Here is a 12819-nt window from a genome sequence, read left to right on the forward strand (position 1 = left end):
TTTGGATTAAAGTGATTTTAATTGCCCAGTTTCTGTTGTAAGCAATGATTAATGACTCATACTAATAGTGTTTTCCACGTAAATTAATAATGGTCTAGGATGCATACAAACCATAAAGTCAAGAACAGATTTCATTGAAATGGTCTAAAATACTTTCATCAAAAGTATATTCACTTAGAGCATTTTATTTAATGTAATTGGACATTGTATCTTTCTTTTACATGACATTCATATTCTGCTCAGTTTCCTAGTTGTTTTTCTCCAGAGAACACATCTACACACTCTGCAGGCCTGGAACAAAGAAAAAGCAAAAACAAAACCCTGATTTCTGGTTTGGAGGCAGGGAGAAAGACCCTCTGTTTACTATCATCAGAAGTGTTGGCTCTGGCTTAACTGTGAACTATATTAACTTTGTCTTTAGAGGTTTTCGCTTTCCATGTCTTTGCCCTTTATTTATTCTTCAGCACTTCTTTGGTTACTTTGGCTATTCTACTGAGAAAGACTCTGTAACCAAGGCTATGTTTTAAATTAATCAAGTATGTCACTTGGAGGAAGAGAAAGTTAAAGCAATGAAACCATAGTCTTTTTAGGGTAATTCAGACATCATAGCACTTAGATACAGTTGGTAATTTTGATTTATGGGGCATCTATAAAATGAAGAGCACCTATAAATTTATGTGTTTGTTTTATAGATTAAATACCTGAAAAATATAAAGAGTTTGACAGAGTATCAGCCATTATTGTTATCATCATCATTATCATTCATTTAAGGGTGCTTGGAAGAGGAAATGCTGTACCTTTGGAAGGTGGGAGAAGAAAGTAGTATCTTACAGCATCATATAAAAATTAAAAGGGAGATCATCAAAGTTTCCCCCATGCAGATGAATTTACCAGTTTTCCAACATATACCTTGAAATAAAGTAAGCATTTTTAAATTTTTTTCATGTTTTTATTTATTTTTTGAGACAGAGAGAGACAGAGCATGAGCAGGAGACGGGCAGAGAGAGAGGGAGACACAGAATCAGAAGCAGGCTCCAGGCTCTGAGCTGTCAGCACAGAGCCTGACACGGGGCTCGAACTCGCCAACTGTGAGATCATGACCTGAGCTGAAGTCGGATGCTTAACCAACTGAGCCATCCAGGCGCCCCCAAAATAAGCATTTTCAACAATTCTGGAAAGGTATTCTGCTTAAAAAACATGGTCCTCTTAACACCTATAATTTCAACAGCCAGTAGACACTTTTTTTGGCACTAATAGATCATCCTATACTAAATTAAAAATACAGCTTCCCGTAAATACTTTCTCCCATTCTGTATGTTGCCTTTTCACCCTTGATTGTTTCCTCTGATGTGAAGTTTTTAAGTTTGATGTAGTTTCATTGGCCTATTTTTGCTTTTGTTGCCTGTGCTTTAAGATGTCATATCCAAGAAGGCATTGCCAAATCCAACGTCTTGAAGCTTTCCCCCCATATTTTCTTCTAGGATTTTTATAATTTTAGTCTTCACACTTAAGGCCTTTAATCCACTTTTAGTTAATTTTTGTATATGGTGTAAAGGTCCAGGTTCATTCTTTTGCACGTGGATATCTAGTTTTCCTGACACCATTTGTCGAAGACTATTGTTTCTCCACTGTGTGATCTTGGCACTGTTGTCAAAGATCATCTGACCAGATACAGGAAGTTATTTCTGAGCTCTGTATTCTATTCCATTGTTCTATAGGTCTTTATCCGATAAAAGGTTAATATTCAGAATCTGTAAGGAACTTTTAACAACTCAGCAACCCAAAACAAATAACCCAATTTAAAAATGGGCAAAGGATGTAGTGCCTGGGTGGCTCCATCGATTAAGCATCTGACTCTAAATTTTGGCTCAGGTCATGAATTCATGTTTCATGAGTTTGAGCCCCGCTTCGGGCTCTGCACTGACAGTGTGGGGCCTGCTTGGGATATATTCTTTCTCTCTCTCTCTCCCTCCCTCTCCCTCTCTTTCTCCCTGTCTCCACTCTTCCCCAGCTCTTTCTGTCACATAAATAAATTTTTTAAAAAATGGGAAAAGACTTGAATACTCCAAGAAGATATACAAGTGGCCAACATATAAAAATGGCAAATATATGAGACATATACAAATAGCAAGCCTATGAAAATATACTCAAGGTCACTAATCATTAGAGAAATGGAAATCACAACCACAATGAGATATCACCTCCCATTTATTAGGATGGCCACTATCCAAAAATTAAATAAAGAACAAATATGAACAAAGACATGGAGAAATCGTAACTCTTCTGCACTGTTGGTGGGAATATAAAATGGTGCAGCCACCATGCAGTTTCGTCACCAACAGTAGGGAGTTTCCTCAACAAATTAAAAATAGAATTACCATATAACCCAGCAATGCCACTTCTGGATATAAACCCAGATGAATTGAAAGCAAGATCTCAAAGAGGTATTTGTGTACCCATGTTCACTGCAGCATTATTCATAATAACCATGAGATAGAAGCAAACCAAAAGTCCATCAATGGATAAACAGATGAAGAAAACATAGTAGATACAAACAATAGATTATCATCCAACCTAAAAAAGGAAATCCTGTCACATGTCACAACACAGATAAAGCTATGGAACATTACGCTAAGTGAAATAAAGTAGTCACAAAAAGACAAATACTGTGTGATGCCACTTATATGAGGTACATAAAGTAGTCAAATTACTTTATAGAATTGTAAAGTATTAGAATGGTCATTGTCTGAGACTGGGGAAAGAAAAGTGAGAAGTCGTTCAATGGGAATAGAGTTTTAGTTTCATGAGATAAAGTTCTACGTACCTGTTAGACAATATGAATATACTTATCACTCCTGAACTATATACTTAAAAATTATTAAAAAGACATATTTTATGTTATGGGTTTTTTTTAACCACAATTTTTATTTTAAAAACATTGCTATCTGAAAGGGGTATTATGTTGAACTACGTATTAACATTCAGAAATAATTTATCAAGTTCTTGCTTGAGATAGAGAAGAGAATGTTGGAACTGTCTCCAACTCAAGCTCCTTAAAAGAATGAATGGGGGCTGTACTCAGGTGCCTCACATTTCTCAGGCGCTTTCCATCCTCACTCTTGTCTCTCTTAGGCTTATGTCCAATGACATTCTGCTCTGACTCTTCTTCACTTCTTTTTCAGCCTACGGTCATTTTCCCTGGACTATGCCTTCTACTATAATCTGTGAGTCTGAGATCTCTAGAACTCCAGAGTTTCTGGATGGCAAACTCAATCCAAGTATTCAGAATATAATTTTTCTCTTTCTCTTGAAAGACACAAGTTGGAATCACAAATGGCCCTAATGATCTAACATGGATCTAATGATCTAATGAACCAGGTTGTGTCAATGGTTTGAGTCAGTTGAGTGTGGTAAAATTCAAAGATGTAGGGACTATAGTACACCACAAAGGATAGGGCCTGTATGAAAGGAATAGCTGCCTAATGACAGTAGCACTAAAGAAATCTGCTTGTTTTTCAAAACAGACTAGAAATCTGGAAACTTAGGCAATACTTGTGATGTTTAAAACCATCTTCATGTAAAAATGAAATGCAGTAATACCATGGGTTCTTTGCTTACTGGACATCAGCTTTTGATTCTTGCTATAAAGCTCAAAGAGATAAGAAAATCGGATCTTTTCCCAAGATGACACATAAAAACAAGACTAACTCCACTTTTCTTATAGAGAACCCCAAATATGGGAACTTTATTAGACCTTAGGACTTAAGATCTTTCCTTAGCCCAACATTGTTTCTGATACTTCTTGGTATCGGTGGCTTCCACAAGCTATTGTTAGTTGATAGGCTTTGATTCCAAAAGCTCCTCCCAGAGTTTCAGTGATTATACTGAAACCCTCTTTCCTTGGTCACTCAATGTCCTGAGCGTCTCTGCTTCCTCACACTATTTTCCTTAAGTTCTCCCTTATCCGGAGAAGTATATGATATCTTACAAGTTTCCACTGTCCTTACCAGTGCCATACTCTTAGACTGATAGAAGCCTTCCAATATCAGGGGCCCCTGCTTAATTCACTAAAGGCAACTATGAGCTGAATCTTAAAACTGAGGAACTAGTTCTCACAGCAAAAGTCAAAACCCACTGGGACTGCCTGGAGAAATTAGCTTTTATAATGTATCATATAGTCTCTTAACTACTCTCTAAAGAATGCTCTAATATACAAGGAGTTGGGCCACATTCCCCTCTGGCCCAGAGTGTAAGGATACTTTTTCTTTTAGTACCCAAAGCCAAGTTTCCAAAGCCATGAAAACAATCCCATTTTACCATCAGGGTTAGTCCCCATTGTGCACAGAATGCATGTATGAATCAAAACCAAGTCATGTTCATTGGTTCTCAGAAATTCTCCAAGTTAAATAAGCAAAATATACTGAGACACAGAGGTCAAAGGAAAAAAAATGAAGCTACCTATTTAAGAACAAAGGCTTTCTAGAATCTACTGATCTAAGGATAACTTTTCTTTAAGTAACTCATCACAATTGACACTGTTCATTACTATCTACATGGAACCACCAAACCAATTTCAACAAACTGGCTTGTGCCAAACAGAAAGACAAATACTTGATAGAGCAATAGAATTTAACATAATTTATGCTTCTCCTTTCCTTCCTACCGGCACCTTAATCTTTAGGATGAGCTGTCCTCCAAGACTAGTTCAAGGGAATACCATTTAAAACTAGACAGTAACTAAATACCAAAATCAAAATCCCAGAAACAGCCAATAATGAAAAATAGTTGATAAGACATTTTCGTCCCAAATATAAACAGCTACAAGACCCTCCTACTTTCAACTTTTGTAGGAGAAGAAATAGAAGGAAGCAATAAGATATATAAATGACTTGAGAACAGGAGAACCCAAAAACAAAGGCACTCACTTAAAAACACAGTCAGTCATTTGAGATCAGCAACTACATACTTCAGCTCACAATGACTGCAAAAAAATCAGTGTTCTTACAAACTAATTTTGTGAAAAAGTGAGTAGAAAAATACAGCTCCCATATGCAAATTTTCAAAAACAAAAATATCCCCCTAGAAAGTAAAAACATGACATAAAACCCCACAAAACAGATTTTAAAAAGAAGTAACCTAAAAATAAATAAAATTTTAAACAATAAAAAAGGTAGTATTTCAAAAGAGCTACAATTTAAGATACTGATATAAGCTATGAAAGAGTAATGTAAGTTACAATTAGAAAAACCACAGGGTGCCTGGGTGGTTCAGTTGGTTAAGCATGCAACTTTGGCTCAAGTCATGATCTCACTGTTCCCAAGAGTAAGCGCAGACATTGGGCTCTGTGCTGACAGCTCAGAGCCTGGAGACTGTTTCAGATTGTGTCTCCTTCTCAGTCTCTGCCCCTCCCCTGCTTGTGCTCTGTGTCTCTCTCTCAAAAATAAACCAACATTAAAAAAATTTTTTTAAGAAAACCAATAAAGAAGGTTATAAAAGTAAGAAAAAACAGAAAAATTATTTTAGAAATGAAAGAACACAATATGCATAAACACAACTGATAATACTTTGAGAACTACAAGCAAAATGAGTAATTTTTTTTAATTAAAAATATTTAAAATAGTAAAAGTAATTCAAGAAAAAATTACAGCTATAAAAGCTAGGCAAAGAAAATGTAACAGTCATGTAATAGAAGGATCTGAACAGGGGGGAAAAAGGAAAACTTTAAATGAAGGAAAATTTCTTCAAATTTAAAACAAAAAAAAAATTGAAATGTGTTGTTTCAGAAGACACATTGCATACCTGGAAAAGTTAATCCATAAAAATCAATACCAGCAGTATTCTGCTAATGATTTCACATCCAGAACAAAAGACCAAGTTACTTATAAGGAAAAAAGGAAAAAAAAAAACACACCTTTTTTCAGAGAACTGGAATAATCCTAAGATTTGTGGGAACTACAGAGACCCTGAAGAGCCAAAGCAACCTTGAAAAAGATAAAACTTGAGCTAACACAATCCCAGAATTCAACATTATACTACAAAGCTGTAGTAATCAAAACAGTGGGGTACAGGCACAAAAACAGACACACAGATCACCAGAACCGAGAACCCAGAAATACAGCCACACTTGCATGGTCAGTTAATCTATGACAAAGGAGGCAAGAATATACAATTGGAAAAAGTCTCTTCAACAAATTATGGGAAAACTGAAGAGCTACATGTAAAAGAATGAAATTGAACTACCTTCTTACAGTACACAGAAAATAAACTCAAAATGTGATTAAAGATCTAAATTTTAGACCTGAAATCATAAAACTCCCAGAAGAAAACACAGGTAGTAATCTTTTTGACATAAGCCATAGAAACATTTTTCTAGATATGGCTCCTGAGGCAAGGGAAACAAAAGCAAAATTAAACTGTTAGCACTACACCAAAATAACAACCTTTTGCGTAGCAAGGAAAACCATCAACCAAAAGACAACCTACCAAATGAGAGAAAATAATTTGTAAATGATGTATCCAATAATGGGTTGATATCCAAAATATATAAAGAACTTAAACAACTCAACACACACACACACACACACACACACACACAATAATTAAAAATGGGCAGAAGACTTGAATAGACATTTCTCCAAAGAAGACATACAGATAGCCAATAGGCTTATGAAAAGATGCTCAATATCACTAATCATCAGGGAAATGCAAATAACAATCACAATTAGCCATCACCTCATTTTTCAGAAAGGCTAAAATCAAAACACAAGAAATAACAATTGTTGGCAAGGAAGTAGAAAAAAAGGAACCTTCGCACACGGTTGGTAGAAGCTGATATAGCCACTGTGGAAAACAGAGAGATCACTCAAAAATTTAAAAATAGAACATATGGTCCAGTAATTCCACCACTGGGTATTTACCCAAAGAATATGAATATACCCTTTCAAAAAATGTATGCACCCCTATGTTTATTATGGCATTATTTATAATAGCCAAATTATGGAAGCAACCCAAGTGTCTACTGTTAGGCAAATAGATAACTAAGAGGTAGATAAATGGAATATTACTCAGCCATAAAAAAGAAGTAAATCTTGCCATTTGCCACAACATGGATGGATCTAGAGGGTACAATACTATGTGCAATAACTGAGATAAAGACAAATACCACAGGATGTCTCTCATATATGGAATTTAAGAAACAAAGAAAATAAACAAAACAAAGAAAAAAACCAGACTCTTAAATACAGAAAACAAATTGATATTTACCAGAGGGGAGGTGGGTGGGGGGAAATGGATGATGTAAGTAAAATGTATACAACTACTGAATCACTATATTGTACACCTGAAACTAGTGCAATACTGATTTTTAAAAAAAAAAATTTTTAAGGAGACAGAGAGCATGAGCAGGAGAGGAGCAGAGAGAGAGGGAGACACAGAATCTGAAGCAGGCTCCAGGCTCTAAGCTGTCAACACAGAGCCCGATGTGGGGCTTGAACTCACAAACTGTGAGATCACGACATGAGCCAAAGTCGGACACTTCAACGACTGAGCCACCCAGGCGCCTGTGTTTTTCTGATGTACAAAGTTCTTTAAACATACAAGTATCAAACAATATTCTTGTGTTCTCACCTTGAGAAGTACACTATAAACAGAACTTCAGATAATCCAAATGAATGGGGATATGGCATAAAAATTGGTCATATTGAACATCAGTTGTTAACATTTTAAAAGAGAAAAATATAATGTGTCTTTTATGGAAAGGTATATGCAGCTACTTATGAAATAATCCTATCAAAGATCCTTGAACCTGAGCCTAATCAAGCCAGTAGATCAACTACTGATTTACATAAAATATAAATCATAGAATGTGTTAAGTATGCCACAGGGATCTAATCAACAGAATCCAGAATGTGAGAACTCTGTAAAACTCCTTCTAAAACAGTTTCTTTAAGCAGTAAACTTTGAAAGAAAAAATAAAAAGCAGAAAAAATAAAGGAAGGAAATATAGATTGAAGCACATTTAAAAGACAAATTCAATATTTAGATTTTATTCAGATTCTAATTAGTAGGGGAGAGAAGGAGAGAAAGAAGGAGGAAGGAAGAGGAAGAGGGGAAAGAGGAGGAAAGACAAAATCTTTGAGATAATTGAGAATTTAAACATCCAAAAGTTGATTTAATAATGTTAGAGAAGCAATGTTATGGAAGGCTATGTTAAAAGTGTTTAAATATTTTAAAGATGCATCCTGAAATATTTAAGGACGAAATGATAAAATATCTGAGATTTGCTTCAAATTAGGCTGAGGAGAAGTGGATGGGGTATAGATGAAAGACTGGTCTTGGGTTAATCATCACTGAAGCCAGTTGATAGACACATGGGAGTTCATTATAATCTTCCCACTTACTAGGTTTAAAATTTTTATATAATAAAACATAGTTAAAGTCATCTTATACCTAATGATCAGGTTGCAAAAGAATAAGTTTATTTGGCCTGTGTGAATATGATGTGCCAATAGCTCTATACCTTTATAAATCAAAATTTAGTGTTTATTAGCACAAAGAGAAAAATATAGATCATTACCATTCCTTTCTTGCACAATCACATTTTCTTGCCTAACAGATGTGCAAATGGAAGCTGACCATAGCCCAAACTATTTCAGCCTTAAGAATGTCACAGACCACTTATAAATACTATGAGACGTGACTTTGGAGGATCCTGGTGCACTACTTAACTTCACATGAGAGATCTTGATGACAATCTCTATTATGACAACAGTACTGCAAAAGAAAAATGTACCTCCACCTTTGGGGGGAAAGTCTTGCTAAGCCTCTACCTTCACAGAGAGTATGGAAATGCAGAAATCACCTTAGCATGTGACATACACGTAGGATTGTGGATGACAACCTAACATGGCTTTAAGCTGAGCTCCCATCTCCCTTCAGTGATACTGGCCGCTGTCACAGCCTCTGAGGACCCAAAGGGCTGTAAATTTGCTTCCTGCTTGTCAAATGGTCACCTGGTGCTGACCCTGGATAAGAGTTTATTTCTCAAAGAGAGTTTTAGAAAAATATGACATTTCACGTATATATGAATATGTATTTCATATATATGACATTTCAATAATGTAAGCCAAGCCTTTAATTTAATAGATGTCTAGGTCAGGGAAATACTCAGGCCTGTTTTATTTAGATGTGTATTTAAATACCCCAGAATAATACCTAAGCATCACTTCAGAATTTATTTTGCCTGAGTGAGATCATTGCATACCTCAGAGTGTAGAGAAATATGGGATAATACCCAGTAATTATTTGAAGAAAGATCATTTTTATCTACTTTTCATGGATACCATAGGGATAGCTCTGTAAAATAACTGTAAAAATATCGTGTGGCACTAAATATAATTCTTAGACTTAAAATACTACATCCACAGAGTGTTTAGGATTTAGGGAGACAGATCAATCCTTTTCAACTTCTCTTTTCAGCAAGGAGATGAACATCCCTGCAAAATTGTCAATTTTTTGCCAAACTCGTTTTATCAAGCTGTTTGATTTAGCTGTCCCCTGAATACATAGTTCAGTATAAAGAGGTAGATACAGTCTTTCCTGGGAGACCTCTCAGTGCTCATTCTACTCCATAAACATGTTGGTCCTTTCTGATTTTATTTCCTGCAATTGTAACCCATTTTTGATTCCCAAGCTCATATCTTTTCATCTGTCAAGACTCCAAACTATAAAAGAGCAATGGGTAAAGACTATTTCCTTCCACAACAGATGGGCCTGTTTGTGATTTGCCAAACTCCAAAAGATATGTTCTTCCCTGGATCCTGCCAGAAAGGGCTAGGGTGTTGAAATAGATGCAGAAAATCCCTCTGTCCTGATACGATTGCTTAACTGTAAATTATGTTTCTGGATATAAAACCATCCGGGCTGTTTTATTTCCATTTCCATGTGTAGCACTCAATTCCCCTGACAATTTCTTAGTTATTTTAGGTTTGTGAACCGTCAACTTTAGTCATTGGCTAGGTACTCTTGTGTGGATTCACCTCTGCTAGCTGAAACATACATCAGACTTCCTTGAGCATTTTGTCCGCCCTTCAGTTCTGCCGACTCATCCTGTCATAAGCCTTTCCAAATCTACTCTTAGCAGGGCTTCTCCAATGGGTATTATTCCTATTTTTGTGGGTCTACTCTTTCCCAGAATCTGTACTCATTGCTGGTGATATATAATACTTACCAGGACTTTACCAAATGGCAGATAGAGCTAAATCCTTTACATATATTATCTCATATATCTATTTCCACACAGGAGGTAAATAACCTTATCATCCCCATTTCTCTTATGAGGAAACTGAAATTCAGACAAGTCACAGTATTTGCTTCAGGTCACACAGCTCTCAGAGGTTTAAACCTAGAAATGTTTGATTTAACTCAAAGCTTGATACATCCTGCAATTCCAAACTATCTTCACCAAAACAGAAAGCATTTTTTTTTTAATCACAAAAGTCTGGGTATAATTTGGTAAACTATAAAAACAGCAGTTGAGGGTCTTCTTGTAACAGAGGTCATATAATTTAAATGTTAAAGCTTTTAAAATCCCCCAAACAATTAAGCACAAGCATGTGAGTGCATAAAAGGGGAGTATTAACCTCTATAAATGGTGGTTAACACTGAGCCTTTCTCATGGCTAATGCTCGCCCCCTGCTGGTACATCTAATTTGTGTTTCAAAAAGCATTCTCTCAATGCCAGAACCCTTCTGTAAAGTCATTAAAACATAAACTGGTGCAGCCACTCTGGGAAACAGTGTGGAGATTCCTCAAAAAATTAAAAATAGATCTACCCTATGACCCAGAATAACACTGCTAGGAATTTACCCAAGGGATACAGGAGTGCTGATGCATAGGGGCACTTGTACCCCAATGTTTATAGCAGCACTTTCAACTATAGCCAAATTATGGAAAGGGCCTAAATGTCTATCAACTGATGAATGCATAAAGAAATTGTGGTTTATATACACAATGGAATGTGGCAAGGAGAAAGAATGCAATATGGCCTTTTGTAGCACCATGGATGGAGCTGGAAAGTGTTATGCTAAGTGAAATAAGTCACACAGAGAAAGACAGACACCATATGGTTTCACTCTTATGTGGATCCTGACAAACTTAACAGAAGACCATGGGGGAGAGGAAGGAAAAAAAAAAGGTTAGAGAGAGAGGCGAAGCCAAACCATAAGAGACTCTTAAAAACTGAGAACAAACTGAGGGTTGATGGGGGGTGGGAGGGAGGGGAAGGTGGGTGATGGGTACTGAGGAGGGCACCTGTTGGGATGAGCACTGGGTGTTGTATGGAAAGCAACTTGACAATAAATTTCATTTAAAAAAAAACATAACCTACCTTCTGTGTCAATTTAGAATTAGGACAGTAAAAACAGCCTTCTGACTTTCATAAAGTAAGATGAAAAATCCTATGATGGAAGCAACGATACAAAAGGCTTTGTTATGACTTTTTTCAGACCGTGAAAACTTACTACCTATGATTTCTAGGCAGTCAGAATTTTGTCATGTACAAAAGATGGCAGATGAACCCTTATTAGTTATTACCTTCAGGTGGTTCTGATGAGGGCAGCAGAGATGAGAAGGCTGATATTCTAACCAAGGGAAAAATTAATTAGAGCAGAAGCTCTCCTCTGTGATTCCATTTTATGTCTGGAGAAGAAAAAAAAAAAAGATACTAAAAACCATGCTTCAATCCATTCCTCTCCTCTCTTTAATAATGCAGTATTCTTTTTTGCAGCCAGTTACCTGACGAATGCTGAAACACTGAAAAGGAGCAGTCAGCATCTTACAGGTTTCCTTGCATCTTGAGGCAGGTAAGTTTGCTCAAGTCTCCAATGGAACTAAGAGAATCCATCAGACACATGCTCTGCCAAAAAATTGGGATGGACTCAGAGTGTAATCAACTCACACTCAAACACACATAGACATTTGAAAGTAACACTGAAAGTCAAACCACACACTTGAAATAAACCATATTTATAGTGAAATAATATATCAGAATATTTGCTCAAATATCGTATTTTTAAGGAGTAATATCTAAAAAGCATTAGCTGATTAGCTTTCAATCTGTGTTTCCCATTCCATTGGTCATATAATGATCCATACATTTATTTATATGATCTCTTCATTAAAGTTGTCAGTGTAGAAAATAATATTCCTTAATCCAGCAAAATGCTTAGCATTATGAGATATGAGCTTGATGCTATTATTTAGACAAAAAACAGGAGTGTAAGACTGTTCCTCAAGTTTGATTATAGAAACACAAGTCAAGAAGACACAAAGAGGAATAAATGAAGAATAGGAAAGGAGTTTGTAATTTCTATGCCATCTCACTTTCCCCCCAAATTCTTGACATTTTGAGGTTGAATTTATTCTGCTATAGTACTTACTTGTATAAGGAACATTATCTCATATGTTTGGAGTGAGGAGGATGCAGGGTAGGAGGTATTCAGTAACACCTATTATGTTACAGCAGTAACATTACCCATTTGTAAAACTAGTTCTTATGCTAGTCACTTGCAGACATTAACCAATTTAATACTTCCAATAACCTCATTTTCCCCTCTGTTTTATTATTAGGGAAATGAAGGCTTACAGAGGTCACACAGTATCAAAATCAGGATTCAAATGTACTTTCTAAACTTGCTTTTAACACTTGTGTGCCATTTCCCTGATCCCAGTGATAAAAACATCCCCATGTTCATTTATGTATTCATCCTTCATTATGAAGAGATTAAGGGCAGGTTTTCTCAGACAAAGCTCAGTGACTGC

At 36.0% G+C, this 12819-nt stretch overlaps 1 long non-coding RNA gene across 1 annotated transcript; it reads right to left on the reverse strand.

The window, feature by feature from the left end:
• Window positions 1-214: 214 nt before the first annotated feature.
• LOC122221183 lies at window positions 215-11876 on the reverse strand. Its single transcript, XR_006203122.1, has 4 exons — window positions 11794-11876; window positions 11593-11697; window positions 11387-11456; window positions 215-291 (listed from the first exon to the last, which is right to left on the reverse strand). It is a non-coding gene; the product is annotated as an uncharacterized LOC122221183 (long non-coding RNA).
• Between the last annotated feature and the right edge of the window lie 943 nt (window positions 11877-12819).

The sequence above is a fragment of the Panthera leo genome, chromosome B3 (assembly GCF_018350215.1).
Source record: "Panthera leo isolate Ple1 chromosome B3, P.leo_Ple1_pat1.1, whole genome shotgun sequence".
NCBI classification, from domain to species: Eukaryota; Metazoa; Chordata; class Mammalia; order Carnivora; family Felidae; genus Panthera; species Panthera leo.